Raw genomic sequence first — 21,815 nt, 5'->3', positions numbered from 1 at the left:
CCTTAGAAGCTTATCATTCCTAAGCTCTCCTGTCTGCTCACATGCAGAGCACAGTTCCAAGGGGAGGCCACCTCCCACATGAGGTTAGAGAGCTCGACCAGCACCTCTTGATCTACAACTTTCCCCCCCAAATCCATAAATTGAAACAGATGAGCTGGATATTGAGACCCCAGAAAGGAAACACTTCATGATGTGTATTCTCTGTGGAAAGTTCTCTCCACTGTCCTCTCAATCTGGCCAGTTGCCGATTCCTGTCAAATCCTCTCCTGTGACCCTAGTCAGGGTACCCTGTTTCCCTGATTTGGCTCTCCACTGCCCCTTAGTGTTGTTCTTCCTGTTCCCATCTGCCGCTTCCAGTCAGCGAACGGGAGAAGAATTAGGCACAAACAAGTCAGTTTCAAGAGACTGGGAGCAGGGGACAACAGTCCAAAAGACTGTTGCACCCGAGCAACTCCGCAGTCTCTCTTTTATTAGACAGAAACAAAAGCCAACAGAAGAACCGATGAAGGTCGAACATTAGTCACATGTCTTGTGGGCAAACAAGGAGGAGGATAAAGTGTATAGTTAACCAAGCACATTCAAAGGACTCATCTAACAACAGGCGCTTCTGGGAAGAGAAAGGAGCAATAACGGAAAAGGGAAGCAGGCCGTATTTTGTTCCGCCCTGAGCTGACCAGGCGTTCCTGGCTGCTCGGCTTCCCGGTCGTATATTGTCCTTCTCCCCAAAGACCTGTTGCCAGTATATGTTTTTCTTAAGGCCCTATCTAAATGTGCTTGGTAACTAGCAGAAATCCTCCAGGGGTTCTAGGTTAAGGAACACATTGTTCCGAGGGGCAGTTGCATCTCCCCCTTGTTTGTGAAGAAGTAGGAAAGTTGATTTTGCAGTTTGATTCTTCAGTCGTTGGAGGGATTTTCGCATGCTTCTGAGGACTAAGCATAAAAAGATTATAGCAATAATAAGAATAATCATTCCATCTACAACACCGAGACTGGTTTGTTTGATCCAAGTAGAAGGGTTTAAATCAGATAGGGTATCATTGAGTAAAACTCACTCCTGAACTGATTGTAATGATGAGTGAGTAATACTTAGAATAGTATCTTGAAGTTTTGATATCTAAAGTTAATCACCATAATGGTTAGTAATAAGCCAGCGAATTTTGCTTCAAAACATTTGTTTCATTATAGGCATGGCGAGTAACACAGAAGAAACATTCCAGTCACATAAAATATGAAGTCTAAGATGTATATTCTGAAGATGATCTCCTATATGTATCATGGCTGTTTCTAAATCAGATATGTTCATCTAATTTTTGATCTATGATCATTTGTTGATTCCAGGCTTTGCTAGCATTCCCGTGCCACTTCTGTACAAATTGTGTAGTTTGTACAGTTTGATGCCAAGGCTATTCCTGCAGTGGTAGCTGTAGCAGTAATGGCTATAATTCCTAAAATAGCTGTTAGAAGCAACCTAAGAAATCTTTTTGTTCTATGGACCCAGTCCTTCAACACTGTTAGAAGTATGTGCATCTGGAAAGCTTTCCCAACACGGTGGTGTTTCACCGGTAACCAAATGCCTGTTGTTCTTCTACCTATGAGAATGATAGACTTGTCTGTCTAAACATTATCTACACAGGTGAACATTTTACAGTTTAGACAGTCTATTTCTCTACTGCTATGATCAAAAGTCATTTTTCCAGTAACAAAAACATAGGGATCTCTAACACAAGCTTTTACCCATTCTTCATCCATAAGGAAAAAAGGAAATGCATAGTTATTGGACTGATGAATGTAGGAGCCGTTCCAAACTTACGCGATTTAAAGCAGTGGTGACCTTCCATAAATTCTTTTGTCCTCTATGATAATAAAAGGAGATAGCATAGAAAGTCCTTGCCCAAGCCAGACCAGAGGTGCATCTCCTGAGGTTAAGGTTTGTGGTAAATTGGGATCATCAAAAACTTGCCATTTTAAATTTTTGATGAGAGGAGCAAGGTTCCCCAGTGCAATTGGTGACTGCCATCCCCTTAGGGGACGAGTCCCATACAATTCCATAGGAATCATTAATAACAATACTGGGGTGAAAAACTCGACAATCCTCCCATAAAGGGCGAATTCCCTCATCAGACCATATTTGTGTTGGTTTGCATTCAGGAATAGGGAATAGTTGGTTATAGCTAGGACCCCGATATTCATAGGCAAGGAATCCTTTAGTGGAGAGTAAATTTAACTGAACTTTAGTCAAGTAATTGTTAGTAGGAAGGTCCACCAACCATCTCTGATCATCAGGGACAAGGCAACTGGAATGATTGCCAATACATAATGGTCTATTTTGATATCCAAAGGTTAAGATTAATATTTGTGCCCTCCTCTAAGGGCAATAGCAGCAATCCAGGATCTTAAATTCCAGGTGCCCATTTTGAAGCACTCAAATAAATTGGTATTGTATCTTCTCCCCACTCTACTGGATGGAGCAGAGGAGGATTGGGTATATAAGCCCAATAAGTGAAGTTGTTTATTTGTGCCTAACATCCAGGAAGACTTATAGCCACAGTGATGAGGGTGATCATATTACATCAGATGTAGAAACAGTAGTAGTTTTGATATGCTGTAAAACATATACTGTATATAAAGAATCAGCAGATTAAATGAAGAATTGTCTTCAAACAATGCAATAACTGCCATTGATTGATTTCTTTTTAATAACAAAAACTGGTGAATTCCAAGGACTCTGAGATTCTTCAGTATGTCATTTTCTATCTGTTCCTCCACTAAGGCTTGTGAAATAAGTAATTTCTCTTGTGTTAAGGGCAGCCTTTGCTTGAGCTAACAAATCAGTTTCTACTCCCTGGCATAGCTTAATATAATCTGTCAATGTTCCCTTGCCTTTAAGGAGTGCTATCAATTTCTTACAATCAGAATTAGCATTCTCATAAGCCAACAGTTGCATAATGGTATCTGCAGCCTTAAGATTATCTTTTGACAGCCTCTTGTAATCTTGCAAGAAAATCAGTATAGGGTTCTTTTGGACCTTGTACCACTTTTTGAGAAGAAGAGCACTTATCTGAGATTCTATTCTCTCCCAGGCTCTCAAACAGCAATGCTGGAGCTGCTTAATAGCTTTATCATCATTAGTACCTGGTCTTGCACCTGGGCCCATAGCCCAAGACGCATGAGCTGTTCCATGGAGACAGAAATATCATGACCTCTCTTATGGGCAGCTGCTGTTTCTGCATGACCTTGCCACCATGTTTTAAAGTTTAAGAACTCACTTGGAGATAGAACTGTTCTTGCTAGCAATGACCGATCAGTCGGAATAAGTCAATTGCTTTCTGTGATGCCTTGCATGATTCCCGTTGTAAATGGAGAATTAGCTCCATGGTTTTGTACTGCTTGTTTTAGTCCCTTCAATAATTTGAAGGGAAATTGCTCCTGCTTGGCCTCATAAACACCATTAGGGTTGTTAGGATCATGTCTTGGAGCTACATGTTCTGTAATAATAATCGGGAAATTAAAATTTAAGGCATCTAGGTCCCCCGCTCACTGTGCTTCAGGGAGGCCTTTTTGAATAGCTGATAGCATGCACTTTTCAACTTTTTCATTAAATGGTGCCTTCTTACAGAACGGCGGAGCCGATGCCAACAGTGCCATGGGCACCTTTTGTTCTGTTATTGGAGGAGGAGGAGGAGGAGTTTCCTCCTTTATGTATTCCCTTCTGGTGGCCTTAATAGTTTCTTTCTCCTCCTGGATGGCACGTTCAGGTTCCTCTTTTTGTTTCTCCTCAACATTCATTATCACTCTCCGAATCGGGGGTTTGTGAAGGCTCCAAAACGGTGAGAATGAGGGTCCAAGTAGGCCATATAATAACTGGAATTGGTTTTCCTTTAGTATACGAGAGTTTTCAACTCATGACCTACTTTTTCCCATGTTTGTAAATCTAAAGTCCCTAAGGAAACCAGGAGCAATGTTCTTTAATTACCTTTAAAAGCTCCGTAAGTTGGCCCTCGCTGACTTTTGCTCCTGCCGCCTTTAGGAGCCTTCCCAATAACAAACTTATTTGTGCACAAATTCATTTGTGCTCTCTAGATCACCCATACCCTGTGATAATGGCCCATAACTCACCAGTGGGGAAAAAGGCATGACCGTGCAGAACTCATGTTGGGGCTTCTTCTCCTGTTTTGTTTCTGATCAAATCAGGTCTGGTCTGGTCCCTGTTCGGGCACCACTTGCTGCTTCCAGTCTGCGAATGAGAGAAGAATTAGGCACAAACAAGTCAGCTGCAAGAGACTGGGAGCAGGGGACAACAGTCAAAAAGACTGCTGCCACGAGAACTCCACACTCTCACTTTTATTAGATAGAAACAAAAGTCAACAGAAGAACCGACTTCATCGGTTAAACGTTAGTCACAGGTCTTGTGGACAAACAAAAAGGATAAAGTTTATAGTTAACCAACCACATTCGAAGGACTCATCTAACTAACAACGGGTGCTTCTGGGAAGAGAAAGGAGCAATAATGGAAAAGGGAAGCGGGCAGTATTTCCTTCCACCCTGAGCTGACCAGGCGTTCCCAGCTGCTCAGTTTCCCGGAAGCAGGCAGCGCTCTGCCCTGGGCAGGGGGGCATCCCCAGCTGCCACTTCATGGTCCTATATCATCCTTCTCCCCAAAGACCTGTTGCCAGTATATGCTTTTCTTAAGGCCATATCTAAATGTGCTTGGTAACTAGTAAAATCCTCCAGGGGTTATAGTTTAAGTAACACATTGTTCCGAGGGGCAGTAGCATGGTACAACAGTATGGATGTACTTAATGCCACTGGAGTGGACTCTCAGAAAATGGTTCAAGTGCTACATTTTATGTTATGTATATTTTACCACAATAAAAAACAAATTAACTGCCGTGAACTCAGTCATGTGGATGTAATTTAGTGATGATAATATTAAGGAAGAAGTGTCCAAAGATGACATGCAACATCATGTCCTCTTTATAAAGTTAAAATATAAATTTAAAAATATACTTTTTGAGAAAACCTATAAATACAATAAAAGTGTGTAATAAGAAAGCAAGAGGGGCCCCTGGCTGGCTCAATCAGAGGAGCATGGGACTTGATCTTGACATCGTGGGTTCGAGCCCCATGTTGGGTGTAGAGATTATTTAAAGATTTTTATTTATCTATTTGATAGACAGAGAGAGATCACAAGGAGGCAGAGAGGCAGGGGGAAGCAGGCTCCCCGCTGAGCAGAGAGCCCGATGCGGGGCTCGATCCCAGGACCCTGAGATCATGACCTGAGCCGAAGGCAGAGGCTTAAACCACTGAGCCACCCAGGCGCCCCCCCCTTTTTTTTTTTAAGATTTTTATTGAGATTATTTAAAAATAAAATCTTTAGGGGCTCCTGGGTAGCTCAGTTGGTGAAGTGTCTGCCGTCAGCTCAGGTCATGGTCCTGGAGTCCCAGGATTGTGTCCCGCATCAGGCTCCCTGGTCAGCAGGGAGTCTGCTTCTCCCTCTGACCCTCCCCCTTCTCATGCTCTCCTGCTCGCTCTCACACTCTCTCTCTCTCTCTCAAATAAATAAATTTTTTTAAAAATATTTTTTAAAAAATAAAATCTTTAAAAAAAAACAAAAACAAGAGAATGATGAATTCAGGATGATGGTTACTTGGACTGGGAAAGAGTCACCTCGTGGCTTGAAATGTGCTATGATGAAGGTCCTGTGTTTTGTTGGGTCGGGGAGTACAGGGACTTATTACATTAAAAGAAATAAAATGGAAGGAAGAGAAGGGAAGGAAAGAGAAGGGGAGGGGAGGGGAAGCGAGGAAGAGAGTTGGAGGGTGAGAAGGATGCGTGGAGGAGATACGGGGGACAACAGGAGGGGGTCTCACATATGTCTAAGATGAGACTATATCATAAAGTAAGGATTTTGGGGCGCCTGGGTGGCTCAGTGGGTTAAGCCTCTACCTTCGGCTCAGGTCATGGTCCCAGGGTCCTGGGATCGAGTCCCGCATCAGGCTCTCTGCTCAGCAGGGAGCCTGCTTCCTCCTCTCTCTCCCTCTCTGCCTACTTGTGATCTCTCTCTCTCTCTCTCTCTCTGTCAAATAAATAAATAAATAAATCTTTAAAAAAAATAAAGTAAGGATTTTGGTTAATTTGATTCTGGTCACTTGGTCACTTGGGGTCTTTTTCTTTTCTTTTCCTTTTTTCAGGAAATAGTTATTTGTTTCTGTTTTTTTATTATGTTCCATTAGCCAACCCTTTTAAAAGGCTAAACTGAGCAATAAACTTTTTAGTGATGCATAGACATGCCAAACCCATTTGTAAAACGTAAATGGGTGATTAACAGAGCATTTAGGATAGTGGCTGCTCTGGGGTGAGGTGGGGGGTATGTCTGAACTTCCCTCCCTGATCCTGGCACTGCCTTTATTTAAACTCAGTCATGAATGCACGGTTGCTCATTTTATTATTATTCCAGAAGCATTCACATAGTTTGTGTGCACTCTTTTGTATGTGTGATTTACTTCACAATTAAAAGGTGAAGAAGTGGGGGCACCTGGGTGGTTCAGCGGGTTAAGCCTCTGCCTTCGGCTCAGGTCATGATCCCAGGGTCCTGGGATTGAGCCCCACATCGGCCTCTCTGCTCGGCGGGGAGCCTGCTTCCCCCCGCCCCCTGCCCACTTCTCTGCCTACTTGTGATCTCTGTCTGTCAAATAAATAAATAAATAATCTTTTAAAAAATAAAAGGTAAAGAAGAAAGGGAGCATAAATTAATGAAATAGAATGCAAGGGAACAATATAATTTTGAGTTCTCTAAAAACACTAGCACATAATCAAAGCTCTGACAAGACTGATTCCAAAAAATAGGGAAGGCACATATACTCAGAATGCAAAAGAGGATACATACGTCTATAGATATGGTTTAAACTCTTAAGAGAACACTATGACCAATTCTATGCCAATAAATTTAGAATAGACTAAATAAGTAAAGCCCTAGAAAACTGTACCAGGGTAGTAAAATGGGACTTTCTCCGGGCACCCAGGTGGCAGTCAGTTAAGCGTCTGCCTTCAGCTCAGGTCATGATCCCAGGGTCCTGGGATCAAGTTCCACGTCAGGCTCCCCGCTCCAAAGAGAGTCTGCTTGTCCCTCTGTCCCTCTCCCCACTCATTCTCTCTCTCCTTCTCGCAAATAAATAAATAAAATCTTTAAAAATAAGTAAATAATAAATAAAATAGGACTTTCTCCATCTCCTCCTCAGCTAAAGCTCCAGAGACCAAGAGTAAGACGTGGTTGCTGAACATTTCCCCATTCCTCAACGAGATGCCAAAGACCGCCTGGCCTCCAATGGGGCAAGCTAAGGTTTGTGAAACCAGTTCTGCCAGCATGGGCCTCCACCCAGGTCTGGCTGCTGAAAGGAGAGGTCTGGAAGAAAGAAGGGTATTTCTGGAGGTAAGTGTGCAGGGAGGTGCTTCCCCTTCACCTCAACCAAATGAGAGGGGCTTCCAGGGGGTTGTAGGGGTTTCCAGAACTGGGAGAGTCCTAAAGGCTTGCCCACACCTGAAAATCCTAAAGGCAAGTTCACAGAGAGCTGCCTGGCAGCAGAGAGAGAGTAAGGAGAAAGGGCTGCATTAGGGGTACTCTGCTGATGGGGGCCAAAGAAACAGGCGTTTACCAAGGGCAATGGTGAAGAGGTTGAGGGGGAAAAATGTCTGCTCTCCAGGAGACAGGACCAGACAGAGAGGGTCTGACCAGGAGGACCAGATGGCCAGCGGAGTCAAGATGGCATCACACCACAAGATTAGCAATTGGAGGTCTCGATGGAGTGGCTGGGCCTAGGAGAAATCCACAACATTACAAGCAGAGAAAGAGCCAGCTTTAGACTTCCAGAAGCCTAGGGAGCACCATTCCCCCTATAAATGCACCTGTCTCCTAAGACTGTGCCCTGTCCCTTACAACCCCTGGTCCAGACAGTCCTGCATATCAAATACAGTTCTCTCTCTCTCCATCCATCCATCTATCTGTCCTAGCCACATGCTGCTTATCCTGGAAATGCAAGGAAGGTTTAATGTCAAAAAAAGTAACTAATATAATTCACCATAGTAACAGAGAAAATGAAGAAAAACTATGTGAAAAAATTGTGGTAAAATGCAAACCTATTTACAGTTTAATTCAAAGCACATGTTAAAGACAAACATATATCTCTCAAATAAATACATCTTTTTTAAAAAAATCTAAAAAAAGAAAATTTGGATGGGATGCCTGCGTGGCTCAGTTGGTTAGGCGTCTGACTCTGGTTTTGGCTCAGGTCATGATCTCAGGGAGGTGAGATCGAGCCCCGGTTCGGGCTCCTTGCTCTGCAGGGAGTCTGCTTGAGATTCTCTCCCTCTCCCTCTGCCCCTCCCTCTGCTTGTGTGCTCGCTCACTCTCTCTAAAATAAATAAATAATTTTTTTTTAAAAAGGGTGTTCTTGGGGCGCCTGGGTGGCTCAGTGGGTTAAAGCCTCTGCCTTCGGCTCGGGTCATGATCCCAGGGTCCTGGGATCGAGCCCCACGTCGGGCTCTCTGCTCAGCGGGGAGCCTGCTTCCTCCTCTCTCTCTCTCTGCCTGCCTCTCTGCCTACTTGTGATCTCTGTCTGTCAAATAAATAAATAAAATCTTAAAAAATAAAAAAAATAAAAAATAAAAAAATAAAAAATAAAAAGGGGTGTTCTTGAAAAGTATGCAGCAAAGGTGCTTAGTGTTAAAACATCAGATATGTTTTCTTTAAAATGACAAATCATGTTATCTAGAATTAAATCTAACAAAATACTCAAGACTTATAGGAGACAAATGTAAAGGTGTACTGAAGGGCATAAAAAGAGACTTAAATAATAGAGTGATATGGCACGTCTATAGAAGGGATATCTCTGTAGCATTAAAACAATGATCTACCCTAAACCATGTCTGTAAGTTCAGTGCCATTCCCATGAAAATCCCAAAGGATTTTCTCACAGAACTTGATAAGATGATTCTAAAGTGGGGCACCTGGGTGGCTCAGTGGGTTAAGCCTCTGCCTTCGGCTTGGGTCATGGTCTCAGGTCCTGGGATCGAGCCCCAAATCGGGCTCTCTGCTCAGCAGGGAGCTTGCTTCCCCCTCTCTCTCTCTGCCTGCCTTTCTGCCTACTTGTGTTCTCTCTCTGTCAAATAAATGAATAAAATCTTTAAAAAAAAAAAAAACAAAAGATGATTCTAAAGTAATATGGGAGGAAAGAGGGCCAGCAATAGCCAAGGTAATTTTGAAATCCAAACCTGGTGAATAAGGAATTATTATAAAGCTATCTGCTGTAATTAAAACTTTGTATTACTCCAGGAACAGATAAACAAGCCAAGCAATAGAATCTATAGCACACAGACATAAACCCGTAAGCACAGCTTATGTGTTCTAAAGGTAGAATTACACATCCTCATAATGAATTCTATAAACAATGAAGATAAGTAATGAATAAAAGAATGAATTATTCTATAAATTGTGCTGGGAAAATGACTAATTGTTTGAGGGAAAAAATTAAATTGAGCCTTTTCCTCACATTGTATGCAAACACACAATCCAAGGTGAATAAAGATCTAAATGTGAAAAAAAAAATTAACATTTCTAGAAGAAATAGGAGAAAAAAAAATTTCTATGTAACATCAGTATGGGAAGAAAATTAATCAAGATACATTAACTACAAATTATCAAATTTTTAATTTTGGAATATATTAAAATTTAAAATTTCTGCCTGACAAAGGCTTTTGTAAATGAAATGGAAAAGACAAGTCACAGATTGAAGAGATATTTTGTTTTATTTATTTATTCGTTTATTATTATTATTTTTTAAAGTAGGCTTCATGCCTCATGAAGCCCAATGAGGGGCTTGAACTCTCGACTCTGAGATCAAGACCTGAGGTGAGATCATGAGTTGGACACTTAACCAATGCAGCACCCAGGCAGCCCCACAAAAGTTATTTTAAATAACAAAGGATCAGTATCCAGAATACATAGAGAACTTCAACAAATCGGTAAGGAAAAAACAACCCAACAAACTTGGGCAAGGCATAGGAACAGAAGGAAACAGTGTGGTGAATAATCACATAAAAATAAGCTTTATCTGGGGTGTCTGGGTGGCTCAGTGGGTTACAGCCTCTGTCTTCCGCTCGGATCATGATCTCAGGGTCCTGGGATCGAGCCCTGCGTCGGGCTCTCCGCTCGGTGGGGAACCTGCTTCCTCCTCTCTCTGCCTGCCTTTCTGCCTACTTGTGATCTCTGTCTGTCAAATAAAAAGTAATAATAGTAAGCGTTATCTCCCTGATAATCAGGGCAACAAATGGGAACAAGAGGATTCTATTTCATACTGATCAGATCAATAAAATCTTGTGAGACTGACAATGCTCATAAGCCCACGGCACTTTTATGCTTTTTGACAAGAGACTGTGTGGGTACAGTCCCTTCGAGGAGGAATTTAAGACTATCTAGTAGATTTGAAGATGGGCAAATCCCACAATACAGCAAACCCAGTTCTAGGTAGCCACTCTGAAAAGTTTCAGGCACACAAGGAGAGGGGTACAAAAATGTCCATTGCGGTCCCATTTGTGATGGTGAGAAAGTGGCAATGAAGATCATTGGGAGAATGGAGATCTGTGGTTTATCCAGACGGGGAAATGTCACACAGCAGTTCCAATGGACCAGATGCATACGTACTACCTCTCACATTCGTCCCCTATGCCATCTTCTCGCCTGGATGAGGCAGGGGATGCCTAATGGGCCTTCTTGCTCCATCCACATTGCTCCCTGGGAGCCATCCAGCAGCCAAAGGCACACCTGACATTTTTTTTTTTTAAGATTTTATTTATTTGACAGAGATCACAAGTAGGCAGAGAGAGGGGGGTGGGAAACAGGCTCCCTGCTGAGCAGAGAGCCCGATGCAGGGCTCCATCCCAGGACTCTGTGATCATGACCTGAGCTGAAGGCAGAGGCTTAACCCACTGAGCCACCCAGGCGCCCCCCCTTTTTTTAATTAAGATTTTTATTTATTTATTTGAGAGAGCTCGAACATGGGGAGGGTAGAGGCAGAGAGAGAAGCAGACTCTCTGTAGAGCAGGGAGCCCAACATCGGGCTCAATCCCAGGATGCTGGGATCATGACCTGAACCAAAGGCAGACGCTCAACTGATTGAGCCACCCAGGTACCCTTGACATTGTCACTTGACTGCTTAAAACCCTCTGATGACCGTGGGCTACAAAAAAAGGCCCAAATACCTGGGCCGAGACCACTGAACCCTCGCTGGTCATCCCACCCACCTTTCTAATCCAGGCTCGCAGGATTATTCATCATTGCCCACACAGACCAGCTTTTCAGCCACCTTGGTAATAGGTCATAGGACTTGCTCCCTCTGCCTGCAGTGAGCTCTCCTTTCCTCAGCCCCTTCTCATCCACGTTGATCCCCGTGGCGAAGGGCATCTGTCTTCAAATGTCCATACTCAAAGCCCAGCTCAAGAATCCCTGTGCCTCCACACACCCACAGTCCCAATTCCCCACTCCTCTGTTTTCTGTAACCCCTCTGGCCACCGCTCAGGCACAAGACCAGGTTCTCTTCGTGGTAGGAACCACAGCAAGTCATTTCCCACTCAGAGCCCAAGCTCACCCCTGAGCAACAGCACTGATCTCCTTTCCAGCTTCCCATGTAGGCTGGTGCCTGTGGAGAGCCCCGGATGAAGTACAGAGGCCAGTTTTCCTGCCGCAACACTGCTGTTCCTTCCCAGCCTTGACAAGCTGCATCGCTGTGCATAGCTGTTTTCCTCTTTGCTTCCTCTGTATCTCTGCACCAAGTTCACCCTGGGACCTGCACCAGTTGAGACCCAAGATCTGGGATCTCTGCCTGCTGGGCTCATCCTGGGAGAACTTCTGTAGGAGAGAACCTCACCCAGCCCCACCCCAGGGGGTGCCCAGGCCCCAGACACTCAAAGCCAAACTCTGCATGTTCCCTCTTTCCCACACACATGGCCCTGAGCATCAGCCCAGAAGGAGGAGAAGGGGCCTGGATTGCAGAGGGAGGAAGACCACCGAGAGAGCAAGACTGGACACAGCCAGGGAGGAAGGAGTGGCATCAAAGGCATGTTCTCATGGGCAAGTTTGTCCAAAAGACAGCACAGGGCTCAACCTCATGGACAATGAATCAGAATGAATCAGAGGCAGTGCTATCTCCCTGCCCCTGGCCGGGGTAGCGGGGGCAGGGTGGGGTGCAGCTAGGCCTGAAGCCTTGTAAAGCTTTTCAAAAATCCTTATGATGACATTTTTTAATGGAAGTTTGAAGCTATGGAGTGGAGTCTCTCCACCTGGCAAGCATGCTGGCAGGTTTGAGCATGTGCACCTGTGGGCCAGAGCTCCTGGGTGCTGCTGTGCGGAACAGAAGGAAAAGCATTTGGATATCCCTGAGGATGGAGGGGGAGAGAATCAGAAAAGGAAAGGAAAAGGAGAAACCGGTCAGTGGGGGAAGGTTGGGCAGCTGGGAGCAAGGCAGCAAGGCAGAGTTTGAAAATACTTAAGAGTGGTTTTAAGTCACAGCTGAGTGATGCTTGATCTGACCCCCCCTTGGGTGGATGGGAGAGTCTGCACATTCCCGGATCTTCATGTGTGTGGACCTCTCTCAGGAGGGGAGAACGAATGATGGGGGGGGGGGGGCGGGGAAGGGTAAAAGAGCAGGAGGGTTTCTGGATCTGCACCTTGAGAGCATCAGGTCCCTTAGTGATCTATGGAATTCTTTGGAGAGGTGGTGAGGCTTCAGGATGGGGATCTACGACTCATTGATCTAGATCTTAGGTGCCTTCAGCTGACATCTGCATCGCTCTTGTTAACTGCATACCACCCAGTAAACCAAAAAAGCCATTCACCTTTTCAGAGTACACCCAAGTGCACTGAACACATCGTAGGTGGTGTTTAACACCCCCTCCCTGCACCTGGCCACAGCCCATGGTCATTCGGTTACAGAGGCCACAGAGTTAACCCCGGTAAAAGTCCATCTGCAGATGGAACAGTGAAGGCCCAGAGAGGGATAGCAACTTTCTCAAGACCACACAGCTAATGGGTGCAGAGCTAAGGGTTACTTTCCACACCACCAGGTTTGGGCTTGGTCTCGGGGTACTGCAGCTGCTTGCGGGTTAGGCCAATTCGGGTCTGAGGGCAATTCATTAAAGCATGTCCCCAGAGTCAGAACAGGAGACAAGGAGGCCTTGTTTTCTAAGTGAATCTCTCAGGGCTATAAGCTCCAAGAAGACACATTCCTGAATGTTTGCCACCACATTTAAGACCCGAGCAGAGAAGTTATAAATGGGCTTTTTCTCTCTGCAGATAAGAGAACCACAGGACGTCAGGTCTGGGAGAGATGGACTAGTGAGATATTTTTCTGCCCAGATTCTCCACAGCCTAAGAATCTGAATTATCTACCAGACACCCTTAGAGCCCCACAGGCAGGCAAGCTGTGTGTGTCTCTATAACTTCTTCAGTAAACTCGGGATAGATTTCTAAATTGTGCTTACTTCTTTCATCAGAGAAAAACAATAGGCATGCAATGAATGACATTGAATGTTTGGCAGAAGTCTAATTTATTTCACTCTTCAGCAATCCATTTCTTCTTTTTTTAAGATTTGTTTATTTATTGGGGGGGAGTGGAGAGATAGAGAGAAAAAGAGAATCTTAAGCAGACTCCCCACTGAGAGCAGAGCCCAACTTGGACCTCAATTTCACAACCCTAAGATGATGACCCAAGCCGAAATCATGAGTCAGCTACTTAGCCAACTGAGCCATCCAAGAGCCCCAAGAATCCATTTCTTCAAGAAATGACCAAATGTTAATAACCATTGAAATTAGTTTCTGGATACGTAGGGGGTTCATTATACTATTTTCTCTATTTTTAATGTATGTTTCAAATTCAAATAATAATAAGTTAAAACTATATGCATATTTTTTGAAGTCTACTTGTTAAATCAGTATCAAAAGGACTTCCTTTGTAAACATTTTGCCTCTTAGTAAAAAAAAAAAAAAAAAAAAGCGCCAATTTGTTCTCAACAAACTCCAGCCTATTGCCCCATGCTGGTATCAAAGCTCTCATTAAAAAAAAAAAAAGTTAGTAAACAAAAACCAACCTCATAGATACAGAGAACAGATTTGCCATTACCAGAGGCAGGGGTAGGGCATGGGGAACAGAGTGGGCGAACGGGGTCAAAAGGTTCAAACTTCCATCTATAAAATAAACAAGTCCTGGGATTGTAACGTCCAGCATGGAGACAATCGCTAGTAACACCAGGTGGCATGTGTGAGAGTTGCTACGAGAGTAAATCTTAAAAGTTCTCATCATAAGAAAAAGAAATTCTATAACTATGTATGGTGATGGTTGTTAACGAGTCTTATTGTGATCATTTAGATCACTAATGTTAAATCACCTTGCACACCTGAAACTAATATAATGTATGTCATGATACCTCAATTTACAAAAAATAGCTCTCGTTGGAAAGATGAAATTAAAAGTGCTTCATTGAAAGTGGAAATTGAGACTCAGTGCAGTCGGGGGCACTGCATGACCCCACCAGGCAGCAACTGCATCTCGTCTCTCTTTGTCACAAGCATGTCCCACTGGGTGTGTGCACACGCACGCACACACCAACACGACACTGGTGGTGGGTTGCTGGGTCCTGTACTGATCACGGCCCCGCTGGGCTCTCGCACCCCCACAGCAGCACAGCCGCCTCCACTATGCACCGGCCACGAGATCTTAGAATCCCTCCCTCCCCATCCCTGTCCTCTGCTACCCTCCGGGCTCCTTGAAGGCGAGGATGAGGCCGGCCCTGAGCCCACACAGTGAGAGTAGGCACTCAGTAAATAAATATTAGATGATTTTTCAAGTCAAGCAGCATAGCATTCTGTGGTTGGAATCGAGAGTAGGGAGGAAGACGGGAGAAAAATGACCTGGGAAGTGACACAAGACCCACTCTCCTCACTTCCGCTACAATACTTGTTATCCAAGGGGCCTCCATCTCTCTGTCAGCAAAATGGGAATAAGGAACTTGATTATGAGGGCACCTGGGTGGCTCAGGCAGTTGGGCATCTGCCTTAGGCTCACGTCACGATCCTAGGGTCCTGAGATCGAGTCCTGCATGGGGCTCCCTGCTTGGTGGGGAGCCTGCTTCTCCATCTCTCTCTATCTGCATTTCTGCCTACTTGTGATCTCTTTGTGTATCAAATAAATAAAATCTTTCAATAAATAATTTTTTTTTTAATGGAAACAACTTGACTTTTCAGGATTGTGGGGAAGAAGAGATGACAGATGAGCAGTGCCGGGCCCATAGTAGGTGCTAAATAAAAGGCTGCTTGTGACTCAAACAATGACCCTGTGAAGAAGATAACGTCTGATCCTGATCTTGGACCAAAGGTCAGTGTTTCCAGCCGGGGAATGAAGGGTTACCAGACGGACATTAGCCAGAAGTCTGAGATCTTTTTCTAAAAGCCAGGGAGGAGCGCAAATTCACAGGTGTTGAATGCTTTCATATGCTGTAACTTTAATTAATCTTTATGTCAAGCTGGGAAGTGAGTGTTTCGTGATCCGGTCTACAGGAGGAAAGGAGAACGTGTTGACTGAGACAGGTGCCAGCCGCTCACAAGATCTCAGGGCGGGAACTGGTGGAATTTCTGGCCTCTGGGGCAGGAAGTAGTGCTGGGCTCCCAGTACTTTCCTTAGTCTCTTTACATTAAATCAAGTCCTGGAAGTAGCTCAAACCTCACCCTCTTTGGGACCCAGTCTCTGTGCCTTTTTTTTAAACAGCAAACACAGTTCCGTTCCAGGCTGGCCAGGTTCAGCTTCAAGGAGGTCGTTGGCCAGGAGGTGCACTGAGTCTCTCTTTTCCCTCCCTGCTGCCCAAAGGACAGGACCCATCCTCTCCTCTAGGCCTGGAACCTTGCTCACCATGGGTTCAGCTCTGAGTACTCCAGCCTTGGGCACCCCTCCCTCCTCTCAGAACATGGAGTGACGAACTCTGAGGGGCTCAGAGTTTGGAGAGGGACCTTGCCCAGAGGGACCGTGGAGCAAGAGAAAGGACAAACCCGGGTGGACGTTCCCAGCTGCCTCTTCACAGGCCATGGGATGCTTGGTCAAATGACTTCATCCAGCTGGGCCTCAGTTTCCTGCAAAATGGAGACTATGGTGGCCACCTCCCTTCTTAAGGGTTGCTGTGAGAATCTTTAAGATAAGATGACAGTGCGTAGGGGCGCCTGGGTGGCTCAGTGGGTTAGGCCTCTGCCTTTGGCTCAGGTCATGATCTCAGGGTCCTGGGATCGAGTCCTGCATCAGACTCCCTGCTTGCAGGGAGCCTGCTTCTCCCTCTCTCTCTCTCTCTCTCTGCCTGCCTCTCCGTCTACTTGTGATTTCTCTCTGTCAAATAAATAAATAGAATCTTAAAAAAAAAAAAAAAGTGAATCATCATATAGAAAAATAGGAGACTCGTACTGGTGGTGCACAGAACCTTGTTCTGGCTCCAGACTGGGAATGTGATATTTACCGAGCACTGCTCCCGGCCAGGCACTTTCTACGCACTGTCTTTTTTTTTTTTTTTTTAAGATTTTATTTATTTATTTGACAGAGAGAGAGATCACAAGTAGGCAGAAAGGCAGGCCCCTCGATGATTCACTTTTAAAACCCCATCTCACATGAGTAGAAAGGCAGTGGCCCTTGGAAAGCTTTTATTTCTTGGTTTCATCAATGTTTGTTGAGTATTCACCATGTACCAGGCACTGTTGTGGGCTCTGGGGATACGGGATGAACCCCCAAACCCTCGTTCTCACAAGAGTACATTCCAGCGGGGGAGAACAGTGAACAAAGAGAGATAGAGTGTGACATCATGGACAGCATCCAAAAAAAGGAAACCAAGGCACAGGGTAGCCTAGAGACACAGGGTACCTGTTTCATTCAGTGGGAACAGTAGAAGTGGACTCACCCCAAAATAAATAAGGCTTACGCCTCAAGGCTTTTTGCGTGGTTGGGTGCCTTCCTGTTCCCATTCTAGATACTGCCCTACCAAATTTTTTATTCTCAATCAGGGATGCTTTTTCCTAAAGAACACTCTCAAAAATTAAATAAGCTTCAGGCAGGCCCCAGAGAATCTGGTTCTGGGCCCGGTGACCTGGAAAGCCCTCTTCAAGAAGGTGATACAGGAACCTAGACCTGAATCCATAGAAAGGAACCATTCAAATGAGCAAAACAAAATTCTCGGCCGCTTGGAAGCCAGTGATCCTGAAAGGCCCCAGTCTACCTACTTGGCTTTGTGGAAAGGCTGCATCTGAAATCCCACCTCCAGCCAGGTCTCCTTGGAGCTGGAGAGCTTTTGTCTCCCCGGAGCCCCCTCCCCGCAGGCTGGTGGCCTGTGCCAGGCCTGAGCATGGGTCAGAGAAGGTGGGAACGCGGGGAGGACAAGTGGTGTGGGCCAGCCGTGGGCCCCGGGCAGTGGCAGGGACTCAAGGCCAGGAGGAGGAAGGAACCCGGACAGACAGTGTCAGACGCCGCGGGGAACTTGGAGCAATTGGAAACTTCACGCACTTCTGGTAGGAAAGCAGGTTGGCTGCGTATTTTGCACATGACTCAGCAGTCACCCTCCCTGGTATTTATTCTAGAGAAGTGAAGCCCTATGTTCAAACAAAAACCTGTACACGGATGCTCAGGGGAGCTTTTATTCATAACAGCCAAAAACTGGAAAAAAAACAAAAATGGCCCACATGTCCAAGAGCAGGTGAATGCATGAACAAATTGTGGTCTTTCCCCACTGTGGAATCCTCCTTAGCATCACAAAGGCACAAACAATGGGTACACCCAACAGCACACTTGAATCTCACAGACATCATACTGGCTTTTGGAAGAAACCAGACACAACAGAGTTCATCTGTAGGATACCATCATGTGACATTCTAGCTCCAGGAGCAAAGGGCAGGTGACTGTGAAGGGACATGAGAAAATTTTATGGGGAGAAGGATGTGAATTGTGATTGTGATGGACACGTTGTCAAAACCCATTTTATTGGATACTAATTGCTCTTCAGAATGGGTGCATCTTCTTATATATGTTACAGCTTAATTGAGTATGACCTAAGAAAGTTGACATGAAAGTTACATCACCGTGTAGTCCAAGGGAAAAACCCTCCTCGAGCTCAGCCTTCTGCCCCCTTCACTTTATACATCAGGAAACGGAGGCCCAAAGAGGGGAATGACTTTCCCAAGGTCACACAGCAATTCCGGACCATTAACAATGAGCAACTGATGGTTTACTTGAAGTTTACAGAATGTTTTCCAAACCTGCTCTGACTTAGTGTCCCAGATACTTTGTGAAGCTGCAGCACTGTCATTATGCCCAAGTTCTAGATGAGCACACTGAGGCCCAGAATGGTTGGAAGGCTCACCGGAGGTCACCGAGCCAGCTTCGTGATGACCTACCCTGTTGACGGAGTGGGAGTACAAACCCAGCTACTCTGCTCTCAAAACCCAGTCCTTCCCTCCTCCTCCGCATACCTCCTCTTGCCGACAGAACAGGCTGGAGACCCTTCACGGAAGTCCCCGGAACTGGACACTAAAGAAAGGACAGCATGGAGCTCCGGGGAGCTTTCCAGGGTGGGGCTGCGGGCTGGGCCTGCCAGGGCACACCCAGAGGACAAAGGGGCGGTGGGGGGGCAGGGACAGCCCAGGCTTTGTTTGGAAAGATCCGGTTTCTCCTGGATGCTTTTTCCAGCACAGCCTGGCCTGCTGGGGAGATTAAGATTGCAGGGAGCAACGTGATGCCGCTAGAGGAGGAGATAGTGGGTTCCAGGGTATTTGTCCCTCAGAAAGGCGGTTTGTTTGGGATCTGACTGCAAGCCACGGGATGAAGCCACGCCAGGCCCCTAGGGCGGGGAGAGGGAAGGAGGCCAGACCTAACAGGACTGGGGCTTTCAGAATCCCCAAAGGACCGTGGAGGGGCCTCCAGGGTCCCATGTAAGCCTCCATTTCATCTGAGGCCGGGCTGCATTAACAGACCGCTGATTTGCTGACCATCCATCTGGCCTTGACCTTGCACAGCCAGCCTGGAATGGGAGCAACGGGGATTTGTTTGCTCAAGAGTGAGAGGGCCTGGGCCCAGAGGGTAGGGGGCAGAGGGGAGTAGCCAATAGCAAGAAGGCTGGAGGAACTTGAAACAAAAAAGTAAAATGTGTAACATGTAACCTTAACTGAGGTTCTCACTGCCCCAAGCCCAGTGAGATACCGACTGTATCTTCAGTAAGGTTCCGGCTGCCCCAGGGACGTTGGAGTGGGAGACCAAAGAGAAAGACTTAGCCTGAAGTTTGGGTGGGCTCCAAGGAGTAAATAAGGGAGCAGCAGAATGGAAAAGCAGCATTCACAGAGGCAGGAGTCTGGAGCCAAAGTGGGTGGGGACAATTTGCAGAAATTTCTATCTTAGAGGCTTTGTGTCCCCTGGGGGCTGAAATGAGAGTTTCAGTCAATCAGGTTTCCAGGGGCCGGGGCGCTGGCATCCTTCCGAGTCACATGTGTTCATGCCAGACACGGCAGTGGGGGTGGGAGGGGTCACAAAATTGGATGTGGCCTGTCTCCTGCCCTCATGGTGCACCCAGCAGAAGTCCACAGTTAAGACAAGCTGGCAGCAAGCTCTGGGGGGTGGGGACAGAGAGAGCATGGGCGGTTGTGCAGGGTGCAGGGGTAGAGGAAAAGGGAGAAAGGTGAATTTTTTTTTCAACCTGGCGACAGCAACTTAAGGAAGCCTTCTTTTTTTTTTTTTTTAAGATTTTATTTATTTATTTGACAGAGAACACAAGTAGGCAGAGAGGCAGGCAGGCAGAGAGAGAGAGAAGCAGGCTCTGCACTGAGCAGAGAGGCCGATGCGGGGCTCCATCCCAGGACCCTGGGATCATGACCTGGGCTGAAGGCAGAGGCTTTAACCCGCTGAGCCACCCAGGCGCCCCACTAAGGAAGCCTTCTGAAGGAGATCACATTTAGGCCAAAATAGGATATGGCCCTAGGGCTATGTGGAGAAGGCCCTTAAGGGAAACTGGCCTAAACACAGAGGGGTGAAGGCCCAGAGCACTGAGAAGGTGGGGCACTGGAGGCATGAAGGGGGAGCCCTGCGAGAGCACGTTGGCCAAAGGATTAAACTTCCCCTTTGTGGGGCATGCTAGGATCTTGCTTAAAGATTACAGTCCCAGAAAGGAAATGCCTATGAAATAGACCCATAAATAAATACAATGTTTTAAATACTGATAGTGCTGCAGAGATCCCATTTCAATAAGGCTCTTTCCAAGCCCAGCCCAGAGAGCACCAGCTTGTCAGGGCAGCGATGTCTGGGATCCGAGGGCAAGTGTGAGCAGAACCAAGGGGCTGAGGAAGGTGGGGCGGGGAAGAGCACACCTGGCCGGAGGAACAGCCTGTGCGGAGACCTCAGGGCCGGACAGAACACAGCACCATTCAGGAACTGGAGTGAGTTCCTCCTTGCACCTCCTGCCATTGCGCTGCACACCGGTCTGGGCCTTGTGTGCATTCCGGAATTCATAGTCTCCTACCACTGCTAATTTGCTCCTGTGCTCACTCCTCTCCGCAACTTACACTGATCACCTCCGGGCATCACTGCAGACCCTCAGCTGCCTTTCTGAGGCCAGCTGGCCCCACGGCCACCAGATGCACACCAGCTTTGCTCAGTTTTGTGCAAGTGTGCCTGCCTGAGTCCCGCTTGGGTCCTCCCCGCTCTCCCCTTCCCGTCCTACCAGGATGGTGAGATGTCCACAGGAACCCCCTTGTGCAACACAGGAACATCCATGGGCAATCCTGGATCAGAGGGGGCTAAATAAGCTGTACCCCTTCTTGTCCAGCAGCCTGTTCTGAGACTCGTCTCATGAGGTTCTGTAGAAGGCTGCAGGAGACAGAACAGAGACAAATCTGTCTTGTATCTGACAACACGCACACAGATGGGCTTTGCAGATGGCTGGGTCCCAAACCCCCAGCCTCTCAGCTCAGCTGCTACTTCCCTGACTTGACCACATTTGAACACCCACTCTGGTCCCCATGTTGACTTCTGTTCATAGCCAGTTGGCATATTTACCAAGAATGACTTTCCAATGGCAGGGACAACATGATACATGATTTACTTTTTGTTTGGAAATTGCTTGCTCAAAGACTAACTGGCCACTCCACCAAACCTATCTGGTGGCCTGTATTTTCATGGGCTGCTCCAATGCAGCTTGAGGTCCTGGTGTAGAGCACAGAACCACTGCCTGGGCACTCCCACCCAAGTTCGGCCATGGGTAGGTACTAGGTGACCCTACACAAATCCCAGGCCTCTCTGTCTCTTTCCTGTGAACTGAGAAAGGATGGACATTCTCCAAGGTCCTTCATGCCCCAGTCAGAGGATTATGCCCCCGCTCCAGTACCCAGAGAAAATCAAGTTCAGGTCTGCCTGACAAACCACCACCCAGTTAACGTTCTCCCTGTAGATCACTCCTTTATAGTACTTTTAATACCATGTATCTTTAATACTCTGCTTTTTGACTGGGATTTATGGGAGGTGGGAGGTGGTAATTATGTGTATGTCCCCAAAATTCAATGCAACATTTTTTAGCAAAACAGGGTGTAGGAAAAGAATCAAGACACTCCAAATACAAGACCTAGAAGGTCCAAATCAAGTTGTGTTTTGAAAAACATGAGAGCAGCTGGAGTGCTTGGGTGTCTCAGTTGGTTGAGCAGCTGCCTTTGGCCCAGGTCATGATCTTGGAGTGCTGGAATCAAGCCCCACTCCAGCTCCCTGCTC

General features: G+C 46.2%; 1 long non-coding RNA gene across 2 annotated transcripts; it reads right to left on the bottom strand.

Annotated features, from left to right (window-relative positions):
* Positions 1–351: 351 nt before the first annotated feature.
* Positions 352–20,929, bottom strand: LOC116589917. Of its 2 annotated transcripts, none has more exons than XR_004285450.1 (3): positions 20,776–20,929; positions 4,117–4,234; positions 352–923 (listed from the first exon to the last, which is right to left on the bottom strand). It is a non-coding gene; the product is annotated as an uncharacterized LOC116589917 (long non-coding RNA). The 2 variants fall into 2 exon arrangements; XR_004285449.1 differs by lacking the exon at positions 20,776–20,929 and adding an exon at positions 11,640–12,152.
* Between the last annotated feature and the right edge of the window lie 886 nt (positions 20,930–21,815).

Source organism: Mustela erminea, chromosome 5, assembly GCF_009829155.1.
Source record: "Mustela erminea isolate mMusErm1 chromosome 5, mMusErm1.Pri, whole genome shotgun sequence".
In the NCBI taxonomy this organism is placed as follows: Eukaryota; Metazoa; Chordata; class Mammalia; order Carnivora; family Mustelidae; genus Mustela; species Mustela erminea.
The sequence above is the reverse complement of the archived record's forward strand: the minus strand, read 5'-3'. Positions and strand labels throughout refer to the sequence as shown.